The sequence below is a fragment of the Trachypithecus francoisi genome, unplaced genomic scaffold (assembly GCF_009764315.1).
Source record: "Trachypithecus francoisi isolate TF-2019V2 unplaced genomic scaffold, Tfra_2.0 Contig01461, whole genome shotgun sequence".
In the NCBI taxonomy this organism is placed as follows: domain Eukaryota; kingdom Metazoa; phylum Chordata; class Mammalia; order Primates; family Cercopithecidae; genus Trachypithecus; species Trachypithecus francoisi.
The window spans coordinates 16939162-16958937 of record NW_022681433.1 but is presented as its reverse complement, the minus strand read 5'-3'; the positions used below and the strand labels follow the sequence as shown (position 1 = coordinate 16958937).

The window sequence follows — 19776 nt, the reverse complement described above, 5'->3', positions numbered from 1 at the left end:
TTAAGCACACACCTGTGGTCCCGGCTTCCTGGGAGGCTGAGGCAGGAGGAACACTTGAGCCCTGGAAGTTGAGGCTACAGTGAGTTGTGATTGTGCCAGCCTGGGTGATAGAGTCATCACATCTAAAAAAAAAAAAAAAAGTGTAATAAAAACCTATAGAATGCTTGAAAAACCATCAAACTACTATGTAATTATTGCTGTTTTTAAAGAAACCAAAAATACAAGTGTGAAAACTATTATGGTATTGCTCTACTGTTATCACATCAAAGGATTCAAGCTAGAAATCCTTTACTATCTATTAAACATCATTGGTCAGGCATTCTAGAATGTAGATGTGATAATCCCTTTGTTGTATAGACCCATTAGGTTGCCAGGATCTTTTATGGTAAGTTCAATGTACCAGCAATAGATTTACCTATATCAAAATGCCAAGTTTTTTTTAAAAGTCTCTTTGCACCCGACATTGTTGTTAGAAACTTCTTTATTGGCCGGGGTAGTGGCTCACGCCTGGAATCCCAGCACTTTGGGAGGCCAAGGTAGGCAGATCACACAAGGTCAGGAATTCAAGACCAGCCTGACCAACATGGAGAAACCCTATCTCTACTAAAAATACAAAATTAGCCGGGCATGGTAGTGTGCGCCTATAGTCCCAGCTACTCGGGAGGCTCAGGCAGGAGAATCACTTGAACTCAGGAAGTAAAGTTTGCAGTGAGCTGAGATCGCACCACTGGACTCCAGCCTGGGCAACAACAGCAAAACTCCGTCTCAAAAATAAGAAACTTCTTTACTGAAGTAATTCTAGAAATCTCTTTCTGGCCTTGGTGAAGAACTTCACTCTTCCTGCAGGTGAAGCAGGGTGTAGGTTTTCTTGGGTTTGCCTAGAAGCCAGACACATGCATCTCCCCAACCTGCTGGAGTTCCCCTTTCTAGCCCGGATCACCTGGGCTTGGGGATCTGCCGGGTCTGTCCTGCAGACTCTGGCTGATCAACAGTTGAAAGGAGTACTCAGATACAGGTATGCAGTGTTTAAGAGCAGGTAGGGGACTGCTGGGCACTGGTGGCCAAAGAGTGAGTGGCTGCAAACAGCTGGAGCTGCTTATTTTTATTCAGTACAGACATAATGCTGAAAGCCAGGAGGAAACACAATCTGCAGGTAATTAACATTGTTCCCTCTTCAGGGGGAACACCTGCGTGAAGGATCAACCGTCAGCTCCTGGTCAACATAAGTAAACAAACCTGTTGTTGGTATTCAGTTTAAACTTCTGAGGTCTTACTGACTGGGATGTTAGTACATATCCAAGATATTTCCAAGGAGAGGACATCTGTACCTTTTCAGGTGCTATGATTAAGCCTCTTAAGTGTGTATTCTTTTTGACAGAGGCATATAAATTCAAAAAGTATTGGCTCTGTCGGGGCTGCCAGTAAGATGTCATCCACATAATGGATGATCTTCCAGTTAGGAAATTCTTTTCTACTGGGGAGCAAAGCCTGATTTACATGATACTGACACATGGTAGGACTGTTCAGTATTCCTTGAGGAAGTACTTTCCAATGAAATTGGGGAGCTGGCCTTTCATTTTTGATAGCTGGTATTGTAAATGTAAATTTTTATCTGTCCTGTTTTGCAAGAATAGCATAAAAGCAGTCTTTTAAGTCAATAATGACTATAGGCCAAACTCGAGGAATCACTGCCGGCAAGGGAGCCCCTGTTGAAGGGCCCCCACAGGTTGCAAATTAGCATTGATAGCATGTAAGTCATGCTAAAGTCTCCATTTACCAGACTTTTTGGGAATGACGAAAATGGGTGAATTCCAAGGGCTGTTTGCTGGTTCTATATGGTTGGCTTTTGATTGTTCCTCAATTAACACATGGGTTTGATGTAATTTCTCTCCCTTTGAAAGGTCACTGTTCTACCTGAATTGGATCTTGAGACAGTCATGTCAGGGGTAGGGCAGGAATTACAACAGTGGCCACTATTAGAAACAGCTCTGCACAGTGACCCCCACCCCCTCTCCGATTGGGCTAATAGCCATTCCCAAAGATGAACAGGGGTGGGCATGATTAGAGATTATATAGTTGCTTTTCTTCCCTCCAAATCGCGACATGTTAGAGGGCGTGCACTCTGCTTGGCTATGTGCACTTCTCCAGTGCCAACAATTTTCTGTTTCCGAGTGACCCATGTGTTTTGCCCAGCCAATTGATTCTCATTGGCTTGTCGTTCACACAACTCATCTTCTGCCCTCCAGACGAGGTACTGACTGGCCTCTGTAGTTGAGCTAGCTCTGACCAGACCCATGGGGTCATATGGAAGTTGTCTGCTACGGCCTCAATTAATCCTTTTGTAATGGGCTAGCAGCTGTTTCCTCTAATGGTTTTCCTTATCTCTTTATAGGTGTTGAAAGTGATGGGCTCATATACCTGATTGCCTTGTGGATCTTGCATCACAAGGCAGGCCAAGAGCTCCCCTTCTAATGCCGCTTGCCTAAGACAGGGTCCCATAACTGCCGTGTATCCCTTGTCTTTTATTCCAATTTATTGGTGGAGGGGGCTCAGGGAACCTCTGTCTCCTCTGTGGCACCTTTACCCAGTAACAGTGGGGCCGAGGGAGGAGGACGTGGTGAGGTAGGTGATGGTGCCTCTTCCCTTTCCTTTTTAGGCTCTTCTGTGTAGAGTGGGGCCAAAGCAGCTCTGACTAAGGCCCGTAACATTACAGATGTTACTGGGACCCATTGCCCTTGTGCGTGATGTCATTTAAGATTTCCCCCCACTTGCTCCCAGAGCTTTTGGTCTAACATGCCTTCTTCCAGGAACCATGGGTTATTGAAAATAACAGTTTGTATGAGGCCCCTTAATTAAGCCTCCGAGACCGAGGCTCTGCTAGCTTTAATCAGCTGTTTCAATACTTACATATAGTGTTGCTGTTGAGCTGGTAACTGTTGTCGCAAGATGAAACCCTAGGTTGAAAATTCCCTCCAACTTGGAAATCCTGAACGGGCACCAATTACTTACCGCGCTGTCTCTTCACCTTCGTTTTTGGGCGTTCCATCGTGATCCGTGGCAGCATTCCTCACACAGGGCACCGGCTGCCGGGTCTGTCCCACAGACCCTGGCCGAGCGATGGATGAAACGAGTACTCAGACGCAGGTATGCAGTATAACAGCAGCTAGGGCACTGCTCGGCACTAGTGGCCAGAGAGTGACCAGGGAACAGCTGGAGCTGCTTGCTTTTATTCAGGACAGACGTAATGCTGAAGCCTGGAGCAAACACAATCTGCGGGTAATTAACGTTATTGTTCCCCTGGACGATCAAAGGTCAGCTGCTGGTCAATGTAAGTAAACAAGCCTGTTTAGGATAAATTCCCCTACGCTTCCTGGTACCTACTCCTTGCCTCTGCCTCAGGGTCAGATAACAGCTGCCTTCAGCTTATTCTCCCCTGAACCTATGCAGAGCCTTCCGACCTTTCAGAAGGCCTGCTCCTTTCCCTGTAGTTTCTCCCACCACTCTGACCATCTGCTACAGGGATCATCCCTTGGCGAGGCTAGCCCTGATGTCCTCTGTCACGTGTGTCCGTGTGAAGAGACCACCCAACACGCTTTGTGTATGCAACATGGCTGTTTATTTCACCTGGGTGCAGGCGGGCTGAGTCCAAAAAGAGAGTCAGAGATGGGAGATAAGGGTGGGGCCGTTTTATAGAATTTGGGTAGGTCAAGGAAAATTACAGTCAAAGGGGGGTTCTCTGGTGCGCAGGATTGGGGGTCACAAGGTGCTCAGTGGGGGAGCTTTTTGAGCCAGGAAAAGGAATTTCACAAGATAATATCATCACTTCAGGTAAGGACCGGCCATTTTCACTTCTTTTGTGGTGGAATGTCATCGGTTAAGGCGAGACAGGGCATTTGCACTTCTTTTGTGAATCTTCAGTTACTTCAGGCCATGTGGGCGTGTATGTGCAAGTCACAGGGGATGCCATGGCTTGGCTTGGGCTCAGAGGCCTGACATTCCTGCCTTCTTATATTAATAAGAAAAATAAAATAGTGTGAAGTGTTGGGGGGCGAAAGTTTTTTGGGGGATGGTATGGAGAAAGAATGAGCGATGTTTCTCAGGGCTGCTTCAAGCGGGATTAGGGGCGGTGTGGGAACCTAGAGTGGGAGAGATTAAGCTGAAGGAAGATTTTGTGGTAAGGGGTGATATTGTGGGGTTGTTAGAAGAAACATTTGTATTGGTGATGGCCTGGATACGGTTTTGTATGAATTGAAAAAATAGGCCGGGCGCGGTGGCTCAAGCCTGTAATCCCAGCACTTTGGGAGGCCGAGACGGGCGGATCACGAGGTCAGGAGATCGAGACCATCCTGGCTAACACTGTGAAACCCCGTCTCTACTAAAAAATAGAAAAAAATAGCCGGGCGAGGTGGCGGGCGCCTGTAGTCCCAGCTACTCGGAGGCTGAGGCAGGAGAATGGCGGTAAATCCGGGAGGCGGAGCTTGCAGTGAGCTGAGATCCGGCCACTGCACTCCAGGCCGGGCGACAGAGCGAGACTCCGTCTCAAAAAAAAAAAAAAAAAAAAGAAAAAATAAATGGAAGACACAAGGTAAGAGAAGGAGGAAAAAACAGCTATTTGAAGGAATTGGGAGGACCTAGGACATCTAATTAGAGAGTGCCCAAGGACTAGGAGATATCAGCTGTGACGGCTTGGAGAAACAGTGTAAACTAGCAGTGTAAACACGAGCAGGGCATTTATGGGTAGAGAACGGTGAAGTGGAGTATGACTACACAGAAGACAGTAGGGATGAAAATTTTTTGGGGTGCAGTCTAAGTTGGTAATGAGACTGGGACCTAATAAAAAGGAGTGTCCACACAGGAGCTCAAATGGGCTGGAACCTGTAGCATTCCAAGGACGAGCCTGAATTCTGAGAAGGGAACGTGGTAAAAGTATTGTCTAGTCCTTTTTAAGCTGGTGACTGAGCTTGGTGAGGTGTGTTTTTAAAAAACTATTAGTCCGTTCTGCCTTTCCTGAAGATTGAGGACGATAAAGGATATAAAGGTTTCACTGAATACTAAGAGCCTGAGAAACTGCTTGGGTGATTTGACTAGTAAAGGCTGGTCCGTTATCAGACTGTATAGAGGTGTGAAGGCCAAACCGAGGAATTATGTCTGACAGAAGGGAAGAAATGACCGCGGTGGCCTTCTCAGACCCTGTGGGAAAGGCCTCTACCCAGACTAAGAGATATTTTAGTTTTCTGACTCGGAGCATGTGAGTAAAGTCAATTTGCCAGTCCTGGGCAGGGGCAAATCCTCGAGCCTGATGTGTAGGAAAGGGAGGGGGCCTGAACAATCCCTGAGGGGCAGTAGAACAGCAGATGGAACACTGAGAAGTGATCTCCTTGAGGATAGATTTCCATGATGGAAAGGAAATGAGAGGTTCTAAGAGGAGCCTACATGGAAGAGGTTATGAAATGACGACAGAGTAGAATGGTCCTGTGAGGCTGGAAGGAGATATTTTCCTTGGTCAAAGAACCTTTTGCCTTGTGTGGGAAGAGATTGATAGGTGGAAGTTTCAGCAGGGGGAGTAGGTGGGAGTGGCCGATGTGAAGGAGGAAAACTGCCATGAGGGATAGAAGTTTGAATGCTAATTGCTTTTTTAGCTAACTTATCAGCATAAGCATTGTCCTGAGCGACGGTTGGGGAAAGAAAATAGATTTTGGAAGTTATGAGAACTGTAGAGAGTTGAGCATAGTTTGTGATTTTTAGGGTGTCTAACAGTATTAAAGCAGTGGCAGCCGCTGCGCGCAGACATGAGGGCTAGGCTGAAACAGTAAGGTCAAGTTGTTTGGACAGAAAGGCTACGTGACGCGGTCCCGGCTCTTGTGTAAGAATTCTGACCGCACTAACCATGCCTAGGAAGGAAAGGAGTTGTTGTTTTGTAGAAGGGATTGGGGTTTGGGAGATTAGCCGGACACGAGCAGCTGGGAGAGCACATGTGTTTTTATGATAATTATGCCGAGATAGGTAACAGATGAGGAAGAAATTTGGGCTTAACTGAAGTAATGGGGGCTGTCTGTGAAGCCTTGCAGCAGTACAGCCCAGGTAATTTGCTGAACCTGATGGGTGTCAGGGTCAGTCCAAGTGAAAGCGAAGAGGCTGGGATGAAGGGTGTAAAGGAATAGTAACGAAAGTATGTTTGAGATCCAGAACAGAATACTGGGTTGTGGAGGGAGGTATTGAGGATAGGAGAGTATGTGGGTTTGGCACCACGGGGTGGATAAGTAAGACAATTTGGTTGATAAGGGATTTTGTAAGGCTGTAAGGCTTGTCTGGTTTTAGGACAGGTAAAATGGGGGAATTGTAAGGAGAGTTTACAGGCTTTAAAAGGTCATGCTGGCCGGGCGCGGTGGCTCAAGCCTGTAATCCCAGCACTTTGGGAGGCTGAGACGGGTGGATCACGAGGTCAGGAGATCGAGACCATCCTGGCTAACACAGTGAAACCCCGTCTCTACTAAAAAATACAAAAAACTAGCCGGGCGTGGTGGCGGGCGCCTGTAGTCCCAGCTACTCGGGAGGCTGAGGCGAGAGAATGGCGTAAACCCGGGAGGCGGAGCTTGCAGTGAGCTGAGATCCGGCCACTGCACTCCAGCCTGGGCGACAGAGCGAGACTCCGTCTCAAAAAAAAAAATAAATAAAATAAAAGGTCATGCTGAGCAAGTGGGTGATAACAGGCTTTAATCCTTTTAAAGCGTGCTGCGGGATGGGATATTGGCGTTGAGTGGGGTAAGGGTGATTGGGTTTAATGAGATGGTAAGGGGTGCACAATCAGTCGCCAAGAAGGGAGTAGAGGTATCCTATACTTGTGGGTTAAGGTGGGGGAGTACAAGAGGAGGATGTGTAGGAGGCTTTGAACTGGGGGAAAAGGTGGCAATGAGGTGTGCCTGTAGCCTAGGAATAGTCAGGGAAGCAGATAATTAAAATGTCTCGACTTAATAAGGGAGCTGGGCAGGTGGGGATAACTAAAAAGGAGTGCATAAAAGAATGTTGTCCAAGTTGGCATCAGAGTTGGGGAGTTTTAAGAGGTTTAGAAGCCTGACCGTCAATACCCACAACAGTTATGGAGGCAAGGGAAACAGGCCCTTGAAAAGAAGGTAATGGGGATTTGGTAGCCTCTGTATTGATTAAGAAGGGGACGGACTTGCCCTCCACTGTAAGAGTTACTCAAAGCGTCTGTGATGGTCCAGGAGGCTTCCAAGGCGGTGGGGCAGCGTCGACCTTCAGCCGCGAATCCGAGAAGATCTGGGAAGCAGTCAGTCAGAGAGCCTTGGGCCAGAGTTCCAGGGCTCTGGGAGTGGCTGTCAGGTGAGTTGGACAGTCCGACTTCCAGTGGGGTCCCGCTCAGATGGGACACGGCTTGGAGGAATCCCGGGCTGCGGACATTCCTTGGCCACTGGCCAGCTTTCCAGCACTTGCAGCAAGCTCCTGGGGGAGGAGGTTCTGGAGGAACCCGTGGCAGCTGCGGTTCAGGCATTCGGAGTTGTGTGCTGGAGATGTGGCTGGGGTTTGTCTCACAGTGGAGGCAAGGAATTGCAACTCAGAAATAAGTTGCTACTTGGCTGCCTCTACTCTCTTATTGTACACCTTGAAGGCGAGGTTCATTAAGTCCTGTTGTGGGGTTTGAGGGCCGGAATTTAATTTTGGGGGTTTATTTAATGTCGGGAGCAGATTGGGTAATAAAATAAAATGCATATTAAGAATAAGACGGCCTTCTGACCTTTCAGGGTCTAGGGCTGAAAAGCGTCTCAGGGTTGCTGCTAAACAGGCCATGAACTGGGCTAAGTTTTTCATATTTGATGAAAAAGAGCCTAAACGCTAAATGATTTGGGAGAGGTCGGATAAAGAAAAAGGAACACTAACCTTGACTATGCCTTTAGCTCTAGCCACTTTTTTAAGAGGACATTTCTGGGCAGGTGGGGGAGGGCTAGCCGAGGAATGAAACTGTAAGCCAGACCAGGTGTGAGGAGGGGAGGTGGTAGGATTATAGAGTGGGGGAGCAGAGACTGAGGAAAAATTGGTGAGGAGGGGAGCGGTCAGATGGATCTGTAGAAAGGAAGATTAGAAAGACTCAGCGACGCTTGGGGTTGGGACTGATGGGAGAGGCAGGAGGGAAAGAAGGAAGATTTGGGACGAGTTGCATTGGGAACAGAGACTAGGCAGGGACCGATATGTAAAAGAATGCCTGGACGTCAGGCGCCTCAGACCAGTTGCCCATTTAACGACAAGACTTATTTGGATCTTGTAGGATGGAAAATGGAAAGTGCTGTTTTCTGGCTATTTGGAACTACTGTCGAGTTTGTATTGGGGTCAAGTGGCATTGTAGAAGAAAATAAGGCATTTTAGATCAGGTGTGAGTTGAAGAGGTTTTAAGTTCTTGAGAACACAGGCTACAGACAAGAAAGGAGGGTGGGGGAAGGTTGCCCATGGTGAAGGAGGGAAGCCCAGAGAAGAGAGGAGAGACACAGAAGGAGTTCGGGGGTTCTTGCCCTCCAGAAAAGCAAGAAAGGGGTCGGGGAGCAGAAATAAGGTATTGGGGCACAAAAATAAGGGGGCGCAAAAATAAGAGGTCGGGGTTCTTGCCCTTCCCCCAGAAAAGCAGAGAAGGGGTAGCAACAGGGAGAGAAGGGGTGGGGTGCTTGCCCCTCCTCGAGAAAAGCAGAGAAGGGGTAGAGACAGGGAGGGTAGGGGTTGGGGTGCTTGCCCCTCCCCTAGAAAAGCAGGACTTGCCGCTTAGGGTGAAGGACCAAGGCAGGCGTCCCCGCAGCGTGGTCAGACACCCCTGAAATGTGGGTGAGTAATCAGAGAGGCGTCCCTGCAATGATTAAACACCAAGGGAAGGCTGCCTTCCCCAGTCCGTGACCGGCGCTGGCGTTTTGGGTTCTACGGATAAAACGTGTCTCCTTTGTCTCTACCAGAAAATGAATTGAAATTAAGAAAAGGGAGAGATTGAAGGGTGGCACCAAGATTGAAAGGAGAAAGAAGTCGAGGGATAGTGAGAGAGCTTGGAGAAGAGAGTACAAAGAGGCCGCTTACTCGATTTAAAATTGGTGAGATGTTCCTTGGGCTGGTTGGTCTGAGGACTAGAGGTCGTAGGTGGATCTTTCTCATGGAGCAAAGAGCAGGAGCACAGGGGATTGATCTCCCAAGGGAGGTCCCCCGATCCGAGTCACGGCACCACAATGTCATGCGCATCCGTGTGAAGAGACCACCAAACAGCTTTTGTGTGAGCAACACGGCTGTTTATTTCACCTGGGTGCAGGTGGCCTGAGTCCAAAAAGAGAGAGAAAGGAGATAAGGGTGGGGCCGTTTTATAGGATTTGGGTAGGTCAAGGAAAATTACAGTCAAAGGGGGGTTCTCTGGCGGGCAGGAGTGGGGGGTCACAAGGTGCTCAGTGGGGGAGTTTTTTGAGCCAGGATGAGCCAGGAAAGGGAATTTCACAAGATAATATCATCGCGCAAGGCGAGGCAGGGCATTTGCACTTTTGTGATTCTTCAGTTACTTCAGGCCATCTGGGCGTATAAGTGCAAGTCACAGGGGATGCGATGGCTTGGCTTGGGCTCAGCGGCCTGACATCCTCCCCCACTCTTTTTCTTTTGAAGAGTTAGGGGTTTCCCTCTGTTGCCCAGGTTGTAGTCTAGTGGTGTGATCATAACCTTAAACTCCTGGGCTCAAGTGATTCTCCTGCCTCAGCCTCCCAAGTAGCTGGGGCTACCTGTGTATGCCATTATGCCTGGCTAATGTTCAAATATTGGCTCAAATGATCCGCTTCAGTCTCCCAAAGTTCTGGGATTACAAGTGTGAGCCACTGCACTTGACATGACCTCTCTGGATACAGTGGACACTTGCTACCATCAGACCAGCAATGAAAAGCTGTCAACTCTTTGTCATTCAGATCAACTTTGATTAAAAGAATTATTACCAGCCAGGACAGTGACTCTTGCCTGTAATTTTAGCACTTTCGGAGGCCAAGGTGGGAAGACTGCTTGAGCCCAGGAGTTAGAGACCAACCTGGGCAACAGAGTGAGACCCTGTCTCCACAAAAATAAATAAATAATTAAAAAGAATTATTTCCAAATAATTTGGGAATACCATATTACTCTATCTTGCACAGCATTTGACATGACCCACAGAGCTAGGCTTTGGTAGTCAGAGTTCACCAACAGTTAAATTCACGTTAAAGATGAATGGCCGGGTGCGGTGGCTCAAGCCTGTAATCCCAGCACTTTGGGAGGCCGAGGCGGGCGGATCACAAGGTCAGGAGATCGAGACCATCCTGGCTAACACGGTGAAACCCCGTCTCTACTAAAAAATACAAAAAACTAGCCGGGCGAGGTGGCGGGCGCCTGTAGTCCCAGCTACTCGGGAGGCTGAGGCAGGAGAATGGCGTAAACCCGGGAGGCGGAGCTTGCAGTGAGCTGAGATCTGGCCACTGCACTCCAGCTTGGGTGACAGAGTGAGACTCCGTCTCAAAAAAAAAAAAAAAAAAAAAAAAGATGAAGACACCTCCTGTTCATTGACTTTTTACTATGTGGAGGTTTTATACTACGTTTTCATATATATTCTTTCTTTTCATGTAATCTTGACAGTCCTATGAAGGTCTCATTATTATCCACCTCTGTTTTGCAGATGAGAAGACTGGTTTCAGAAAAGTTGAGTGCTGAAGACTACAAAGCTGTTTGTAAGTTATCAAGCTAGGATTTGATCCCAGGTCTGCCTGACTCCAAATCCTGGGCTCTTAACCATGACACAGGAGTGCTCTCTTGACTCCTGTGATGGCATAAAGAATTATATCAGAATGGGTAATCTGGCATTAAAACTAACCCTGTGCCGCAACTGTAGGTCTAGTTTTTCTCTACAGCACCATCTGAAGATGCAACAAAGATAGGAACCACTGATAAGGCACAACTTTTTCTTGTCTGGCAGAGTAGAAGCTGGAAGTTCCTTCCCACTAGCCTATCCACCTTGTAAGGGATTTGGACCCTTCAAGCTTAGTGGGCAGTCTTGAGAATTACATGGGCTACAGGTGAAAACTTACATATTAGAACCTTAATTTAACAACCAGTTAAGACTTGAGTGTGGTAAGATTCATTTATTTATTCAGTCAACAAACCATGTGGCACTACATACTATATTAAAATAAAAACACAAGAATAAAATACAGGCACAAAAAAGAGAGGCTATTGTGACTATCCTTAAAGAAACACATTTTAGGAAGAATGATGAGCCTTTTGGGCACGCTTTCAAGCCAAAGAGCTATCCTAAATGAAAAGGAAGATAGATCTGGGCCTTGTCCGGCATCTTAAGTAGTTGTGTCATCTTGGAAGTCTCTGGCTTTAGCTTCTTGACCCGCAATGAAAATTAAAAAGAAAAATTGAAAAAAGCAAAACCAAAATCTTGATTTAGAGAAGTAGACTCTTTTTGAAGTAGAAAGCAAAACAAATTTTGAAGGGCCAAATTTCTGTGAAATATTGTCTTTAACTCGCGGTGTTTGTTTCAGTTGTAACGGTTATAAATGGCACTTCATTTGATTTCTTTAAACATTTTACTTGGTCCTGCTGTTTAATCAGACACAGAAGCCAGGTATGTAAAACTGCTGTTACTCACGGTGCTGCAACTTCCTAGATGAAAGGGCCGTGGCAGTTACAACAAAACAAAACAACATTTCTTTAATTCTGCACTGTCAGTATTCAAACTAGTTTCCGAATTTAATGGACACACTCGGCCAAACCACCGATCAGCCATTTGAGGCGAGATGAGCGATGCCTATTTTGTAGTGAATTCTCACAGGGTTATCTTCGTCTTATGAAATGGTGTAGTGGACTGCCCCTTTTCTCCTTTACTAAGTCACACTCAGGCAAAGCGGAAAACAAAGAAAAAACCAAATCAAACCCAAAAAACCGACAAAATAGACCATACGCAAATAGAAAAAAAACAAAACAAAATCCCAAAACACCTCCTAAAGCGTCGGTCGGGCTCTAGGTTAGCTTTGAGCGTCTGTGCGCCCTGCTTTGCGGGGAACAGGGAGATCCATCGCTGCCTTAGGCGCTCCCTTTAGTTTTCTAAGTGTCGCAGCCTGGAGCGACGCCCACCACGGAAGGTCTTTCCCGGAAACGGTTTTCTGTCCCGCCACCCCGCCCGCCTACGCCACCACTGGCCCGCTGCCAGTCGGAAGCCGGCGCGCCATCCATCCCCCGCCGGGCAACGCCCATCGCTGTGGCGTCACTGGGAGTTGTAGTTTCCCTGGGCTCAGCGGTGCCTGCGCTTTAGCGCAGAGACGCGGGTGAGAGCCTCACTTCCCACAGGGCTCGGCATGGGGGCGGGGCTCCGACGAAGGCGGTGGTTGTGGCGGCTCGTTTGTAAATGCTGTGGAGATTCAGGCGTCGGTTTACGCTACTGGGCGGCCCGGCTTTCACGGAGCGGTAATTTGTGGGCGAAAGGAGCGGAGGAGCTCTTTGTCCGTCTCCCCGCACCGGAGAAGGACGGCAGTGGGCTGGCAGGGCTCCGCTCGGCCCTCGGGGTTGGCTCGGCGGGGCGCGGAGGGAGCGGGGCGCTGGGGAGCACTGCGGTTCATGGCAGTTCAGTGGCTTTCGCCGTTCGCGCTGCTTTGTTCCCAGAGCCGGGGAAGCCGTCCTCTCTGGGGTGTCTGTCCGTCTGCTGGCTGTGGCGGGACTTGAGTTCCTGTGGGCAGCGCGGCAGCCGCAGTCCCGTGGAGCAGGGTGGTGAAGTAGCCTTGCTGGCTGGCCTCAGGGCCGGTCTGGCCCGGCTTTGTCAAGGGCTTGTCTCTTGAAGTTTCGTGTGGATTCGTGGCTTTCAAGGACCTGTTGTATTTTAGGGGACTGCTAAATCACTTCCCAAACCAACTAGCCAACTTTTCACGGTCTAAGAGTGGCTTCGAATTTGCTGTTTGTATCCACTCTCCTCCCTCACCGTGCAGAGAATTTACCTTTTTTTCATATTGCTTTAAAGAATGTTTATATAGCGCTCTCTGGAGGTTTCAAGGCTGTCAATTTGTTACATTTTTAAAAAGTTTTATTTAGGTATAATTCCTATACAACAAAAATGGCACATGTTTAAATGCATTCCATTTAATGAGTTTGACATACACGTGCACCTGTGTCCTTTAATTTTGATATCTGTGAAGTCTGAATCCACATACTAATCCTATCTCGGTGTATTGATTATCAGTGCTCCGTTTACCAAGACCTCAGTATCAGTAATAGCAGGTTCTGGTGAAATGTTTTTATACTTCATGCTGACATTAAGTATGTTTTTAGGATCACGGTCATGAAATTGAAGTGAAGGTATAGAGGGTGTTTTTGGTGGGAGTTGGAGGGGGAGATGCAGATGTCTGGGTGCTGCATCTCAAGACTCCTTGCACTTGTCGGTCTAGTAGGGAATTTTTCTAATTTTCCATATTGTGAAGTGACCTTGTAGTTTGTTTCCCTTCTGAATTTGGCTTTCAAAAGATTTTCTGCTAAGTCATTGAAATTAAGCAAAGTTACGTGGTTGATGTTGAAAAAAAAATACTTTTTTAGATTGGTGTCCTACTGAAAAACAATCAATTTGCTTAGAAAAAGTTTTTACAAATTATTCAGGAATAACAGATATCCAGTAAAGTGCGCTTAAGTGTACAGCCCAAATGTATCCACCCCCTGTATTAACCTTCCCAGTTGTTGAAGTCAAAATAAAAATTTGGAGATGAATTTATAAATTTACCATTTTATTTGGAAAGAAAGAATGGTAATTCCAGGCGTACAGGCCAGGTGGTCTTCTGTATGTCCGAAGAACAAAGAGAAAGCTGGAAGTTTTATAAAAAAAGAGAATTGTTATATGTGTCGCTCTTTGAGAAAGTTCATTGGTTCTCCTAAGGTTCTGGGGAGGCAGCAGGTCCCACGGAATGGGCCATGGTGATGAGCAAAATTAATCCTAGAATCGCAACAAGTTACCTCAGCATCTATGGATCAAACTGGTCTCAGGTTACCACCAGCAGTTTCAGCATACCGACTGGCAGAGAATTCCATTCTTGGAGCAAAGCTATGTGTCCTGAGTGCCTTTTCCCTCTTGACTTCTTGATTGTTTAGTTGGACATGACAAGAGTGATCCAGTTTGTATGATCAGCTTTCACACAGTCAGGACAGCCTCCGTTTTCCTGGATAACGACCAATATGCCTTTTATAACTATGGGTTTATTTTGCCTGTTCTTCAGCCTCATATACATGGAAACATGGGCCAGGCGCGGTGGCTCATGCCTGTAATCCCAGCAAATTGGGAGGCCGAGCTAGGTGGATCGATCACTTGAGGTCAGGAGTTTGAGAACCACCTAACATGGTAAAACCCCATCTCTAGTAAAGTATATATATATAGCCAGGTATGGTGGTGCGTGCTTGTAGTCCCAGCTACTCTGGAGGCTGAAGCGGGTGAATCGCTTGAACCCGGGAGGCTGAGGTTGCAGTGAGCCAAGATCACACCACTGCACTCCAACCTGGGTGACAGAGTGGGACTCCATCTCAAAAAAAAAAAGGAAACATAGACATTTGTCTGATGTTTACACATCATTATTTATTTTTGTTACTGCCTGTGGCAGCAATTTTTGTTTTTGTTTTTATAAATGCCTGAATAGCTGTGGTTCTCAAAGTCTGATACTGTGAAAAAATGTACGTCACATTGGCATTTTTGTTTTTGGTTATCAAATGGTTGGCAGGCAATCATCTTGTTCCAAGAAAATCTTCAGTTGCAATTAATGGTACAGTAAGCCTTATACAACTCTTCTGCAACTCAACCAGGGAGCAATGGCAAAAACACAGCATCATTATGTTCACTGTCTTCTATTTCTTTTAACAGATCTGTAAACTGGCAGTTGATAGCATTTATACATACTGAACAATTTTAACAATTACATTCATGATACTCTTCATGGATTGTGCTTCAGAAAACGGAACACAAGAATTTTCAACGTGTATTATACAGGGGAATGAATCAGTGGGGGAAATAGCAGTCTCTTGTTGTAAAAATCCCATTAAATTCAGATTTTTTTGCTTTATAAAATGACACCATCTGTCATGATAGAAACTGATTTTTAGGCTGGGCACAGTGACTCACACCTGTAATACCTGCAGTTTGGGAGGCCGAAGCAGGAGGATGGCTTGAGCCTAGGAGTTCAAGATCAGCCTGGACAACATAAGGGCACCCCGTTACTACAAAAAAAAAAAAAAAAGTAGCTGGGCATGGTGACACACACCTCTAGTCCCAGCTGCTCTGGAGGCTGAGATGCAAGGATCACCTAAGCATGGGAAGTTGAAGCTGCAGTGAGCCGGATTGTGCCACTGCACTTCAGCCTGGGCAACATTGTGAGACCCTGTCTCAGGAAAAAAAAAAAAAAAAAACTAGTGTTTTCATATCTAGCTGAAATTCTTCTGTCAGACATAAAATACTGGGGCGCAGGGACTCACGCCTGTAATCCCAGCAGTTTGGGACGCCAAGGTGGGAGAATGACTTGAGCCCGGGAGTTCGAGACCAGCATGGGCAACATATGGGGACCACTCTTTACAAAAAATTAGAAGATTAGCTGGGTGTGGTGGCATATGCCTGTGGTCCCAGCTACTCCGGAGGCTTGAGGTGGGAGGATCACTGGGGCCTGGGTGGTAGAGGCTGCACTGAGCCGTGATCATGCCACTGCACTCCAGCCTGGGTGACAGAGACCCTATCTCAAAAACAAAGTTAAAAAACATCCATGCCACAGGTTCAGTTTTAAGGCTTTAAACAGATATCATCTCTTTGTAAATTCAGGTAATCTTTGAGATAAAACACACCTAAATTGGTGATTGGTCAGCCTCTCATTGCATTACTCAGATAAAGCCAAAGACAAGTGCTTGTAATTCTTTACAGCTTTGAACCTAGATACTAGTAGAAGGGTCTGTGGACAATTGGTTGGTCACTTAGTTGAAAATTTTTCACTTTTTGGAATACATCTATAACCTTTTAGTTAAAATATCTTTTTAAATCGCACAATATTCTAACAATTTCCTCAACTCAGATAACCTGTTTACCTTCTCTTCATCTGAAAATAATTTTCTTTTTTCTTTTCATTTCTTTTTCTCCTCAGCCTCTTTCTTTCCAGGCTTTTTTATAACTGGCCAAAGCTAAAGCTCAGATTCTGTTCAAAATCATAAAACTTTTTTTTGTTGGATATTTAGTTCTGATACAGGTGACTAATTACAGTTGACTCTCGAACGACATGAGTTTCAACTTTGTGGGTTCGCTTATGCCTGGATTTTCTTCCACTTCTGTTGTCCTTGAGACAGCAAAACCAGCCCTTTCTCCTCCTCAGCCCAGTCCAGTGTGAGGACTAGTGGCACGAAGACCTTTTCTATTAAGTGGAAGCGGATCATCATAAAGATCTCCCTGCATATCTTTTATATGTTTATGTTTTTTAGACACCAAGTATGAAGTCTGAAGACCTTTATGATGATTCATTTCCACTTAACCAATAAATATGTATTTTTTATTATTTTCTTATCTTTTCTCCAGCTTACACTATTGTAAAAATACTGTATATAATATACATAACATACAAAATGTGTTACCTGTTGTCGATAAGGCCTCCAGTCAACAGTAGGCTGTTGGCGGTTGAGTTTTGGAGAAGTCAGAGTTACACTTAGAACTCCCCATGCAACTGAAAATCTAAGTGTACCTTTGTTTTAAATTTTAAAAATTGTTCATACTTATTTTTCAAACTAGAAAAATAATAATAATAATAATATTATTATTATTATTATTTTTTTTTTTTGAGGCGGAGTCTCGCTCTGTCGCCCGGACTGGAGTGCAGTGGCCAGATCTCAGCTCACGGCAAGCTCCGCCTCCCGGGTTTACGCCATTCTCCTGCCTCAGCCTCCCGAGTAGCTGGGACTACAGGCACCCGCCACCTCGCCCGGCTAGTTTTTGTATTTTTAGTAGAGACGGGGTTTCGCCGTGTTAGCCAGGATGGTCTCGATCTCCTGACCTCGTGATCTGCCCGTCTCGGCCTCCCAAAGTGCTGGGATTACAGGCTTGAGCCACCTAGAAAAATAATTATTATGCTATAATTAAAATACTAAATATTTCAACTTAATTACTGCTATGACTTGAATGTTCGCCCCAAAACTCATGTTGGAATGTTAATTCCCAATGCAACTGTGTTGAGGTGGGAAATTTAAAAGGTGATTAGGTCACGAGGGCACCACCCTAATGAATGGATTAATGCTGTTATCTCAGAAGTAGGTTACTGATTTCAGGGGTGGCTTTGTTATAAAAGACAGCCTCTCTCTCACAGGCTGTTTTTTTGCCTTTCTACTCTTCCCCCATGGGGATAACCCTCGCCAGTTGCCAGTGCCATGCTCTTGTTCTTCCCGGCCCCAAAACTTTGAGAAATAAATTTCTTTATAAATTACCTAGTCTCTTCTCTGGTATTCTGTTACAGCAGCAGAAAATGGACAAAAATAATTACCAATTACAATTTAAACAGATCACTGGCCGGGCGCGGTGGCTCACGCTTGTAAATCCCAGCACTTTGGGAGGCCGAGGCGGGCAGATCACAAGGTCAGGAGATCGAGACCACGGTGAAACCCCGTCTCTACTAAAAATACAAAAAAAAATTAGCCGGGCGCGGTGGTGGGCACCTGTAGTCCCAGCTACTCAGGAGGCTGAGGCAGGAGAATGGCATGAACCCGGGAGGCAGAGCTTGCAGTGAGCTGAGATCCGGCCACTGCACTCCAGCCTGGGCGACAGAGCAAGACTCCGTCTCAAAAAAAAAAAAAAAAAAAATCACTATAACTTGTACTGTTTTCAGAAACTATTCAAATAAACACTTAACAGTGTTATGGCCATGTGTTGAAAACAAATTATTCAAACAGAATCAGTCCATTGACACTGATGAGATTGCAGACATGTTTCTTTGCAATCTGGAGGGGTGATGCACACTGACACGGGCTTCAGTACAGCAGCATCTTATACCATGCAGTGGTTAAAGTGCAATGTAGTCCTAACAAGAGAATAAAGTGTTTAAGAGAAAATATTTTGTACTTACTCACTTTTAAATTTAATTAACTTTAAGTAAAATGGAAAATTCAGTTCTTCAGTCACAATTAGCCACATTTCAAGTGCTGAGTAGCCACACGTGGCTACTGTATTAGATGCATAGGTCCATGTAATTGTATTTTTTTTGTCTTTATTTCTTATAATACACACTGCTGTGCACTTTGTAACTAGCAACATATGTTGGATATATTCACTACTTCTGTATCAGTAAAGAGCTTGCTTGTTCTTTTTAACAGTTGTGTAATATGATTACCATGATTAGCTGATCTGTTAATGGACATTTACTTTCAGTTTATTGCAAATGCGGATTTATGCCAGTATAACTGTGGGGCAAAATGCCTAGATGTGAAGTTGCTGAGTCAAAGTTCCTCTGCATTTACAGTTGGCTAGATATTGTCATATTGCCTTCAAAATGTTGTCCCAGTTCATTCGCTCAGTGAATCCTCAGAGTTTCTTCAAGTTAAATGATGAGAATCGCTCAGAGTTTCTTCAAGTTAAATGATGAGAAACAAACAAAAGCCAAAAAGAGTTTCTGTTTCTCATACTGGTATTACCAGTTTTCAGTCTTTGCCAACCGAGGGCAAGAAAAAATGGTAATGTTGTTACTGTTTCCATTTCCATGTCTTCAGTGGAGTGACAATGCGCCATTTTAATGTTTCAGCATCGGTGTTTTTGTTCATACTTTTCATATGTTTCTGTTTTTTAGACACCAAGTATGAAATGACATACACGTTTGTTTGCCCCCACATTGCCCTTTTTCGTTTTCCTTTATGTATGTATGTATATAGATAGATAGATCGCTGTATTATATCTATAAAGTCTAGAATTGTGTCTGGAAAGTAGTGTGAGATGTCATTCCACTTTGGGACTAGACTGTTCCCATCTCCAGAACATGACTGTGGCAATTCTCCCCTTTCTCCATCTTCATCAGCCTACGAACATGCTTTTATTTCTCCTAGTGTAAAAAATACTCCTCTTTGCCTTACTTTTCTATGTATTTCCTTCTTTTTATAACAGAACTCCTGGTGTTAGCTGTCTACTGTCTTCAACTTCTTATTCTGTCATGCATCCTCTCCACTCAAGCTTTTGCTCTCCCTGCCCCCAGCTGCTCTCATTGAAGTTCTCATGACCTTCGCTTTGCCAAATTCAGAGTTCAGTTCTCAGTTCTCCTTACCCTTCATGTGTTCACAGCATTTAGCATAGCTCTTTCCTCCTCAAAACACTTTCATCACTTAGCCTCAAGGACGCTACACTTTTTGCTTCTTATCTGTTTTTTTCTTTTTTTTTTTTGAGATGGAGTCTTGCACTTGTCACCCAGACTGGAGTGCAATAGCGCAATCTTGGCTTACTGCAACCTCTGCCTCCTGGGTTCAAGCAATTCTCCTGTCTCAGCCACCTAAGTAGCTGGGATTAGAGGCTCCCGTCACCACACCTAGCTAATATTTTGTGTTTTTAGTAGAGATGGGGTTTCACCACGTTGGCCAGGCTGGTCTCGAACTTCTGACCTTAGGTAATCCAACCTCAGCTTCCCAAAGTGCTAGGATTACAGGCGTGACCCACTGCACCTGGCTGCCTCCTCTCTTTTTGACTACCCTCAATCCCTCAGTGATCTCATCCAGTGTCAAGGCTTTAAATACCATCTTTATGCTGAGGATGTCCAAATTTGT

The 19776-nt window shown here is 45.5% G+C and overlaps 1 protein-coding gene across 6 annotated transcripts in view; it reads left to right on the top strand.

Moving 5' to 3' along the window:
- The first annotated feature begins 10663 nt into the window (after window positions 1-10663).
- CENPJ (centromere protein J) overlaps window positions 10664-19776 on the top strand; it is a 46679-nt gene continuing 37566 nt past the window's right edge. For 5 of the 6 annotated variants that reach the window (XR_004443383.1, XR_004443382.1, XM_033236825.1 and 2 more), the window contains exon 1: window positions 11704-12456. The gene's annotated coding sequence lies outside the window, so the exon portion shown is untranslated. Of the gene's footprint in view, window positions 10716-11703; window positions 12457-19776 lie in introns of those variants that run through there. The other variant, XM_033236836.1, reaches the window with a different exon arrangement.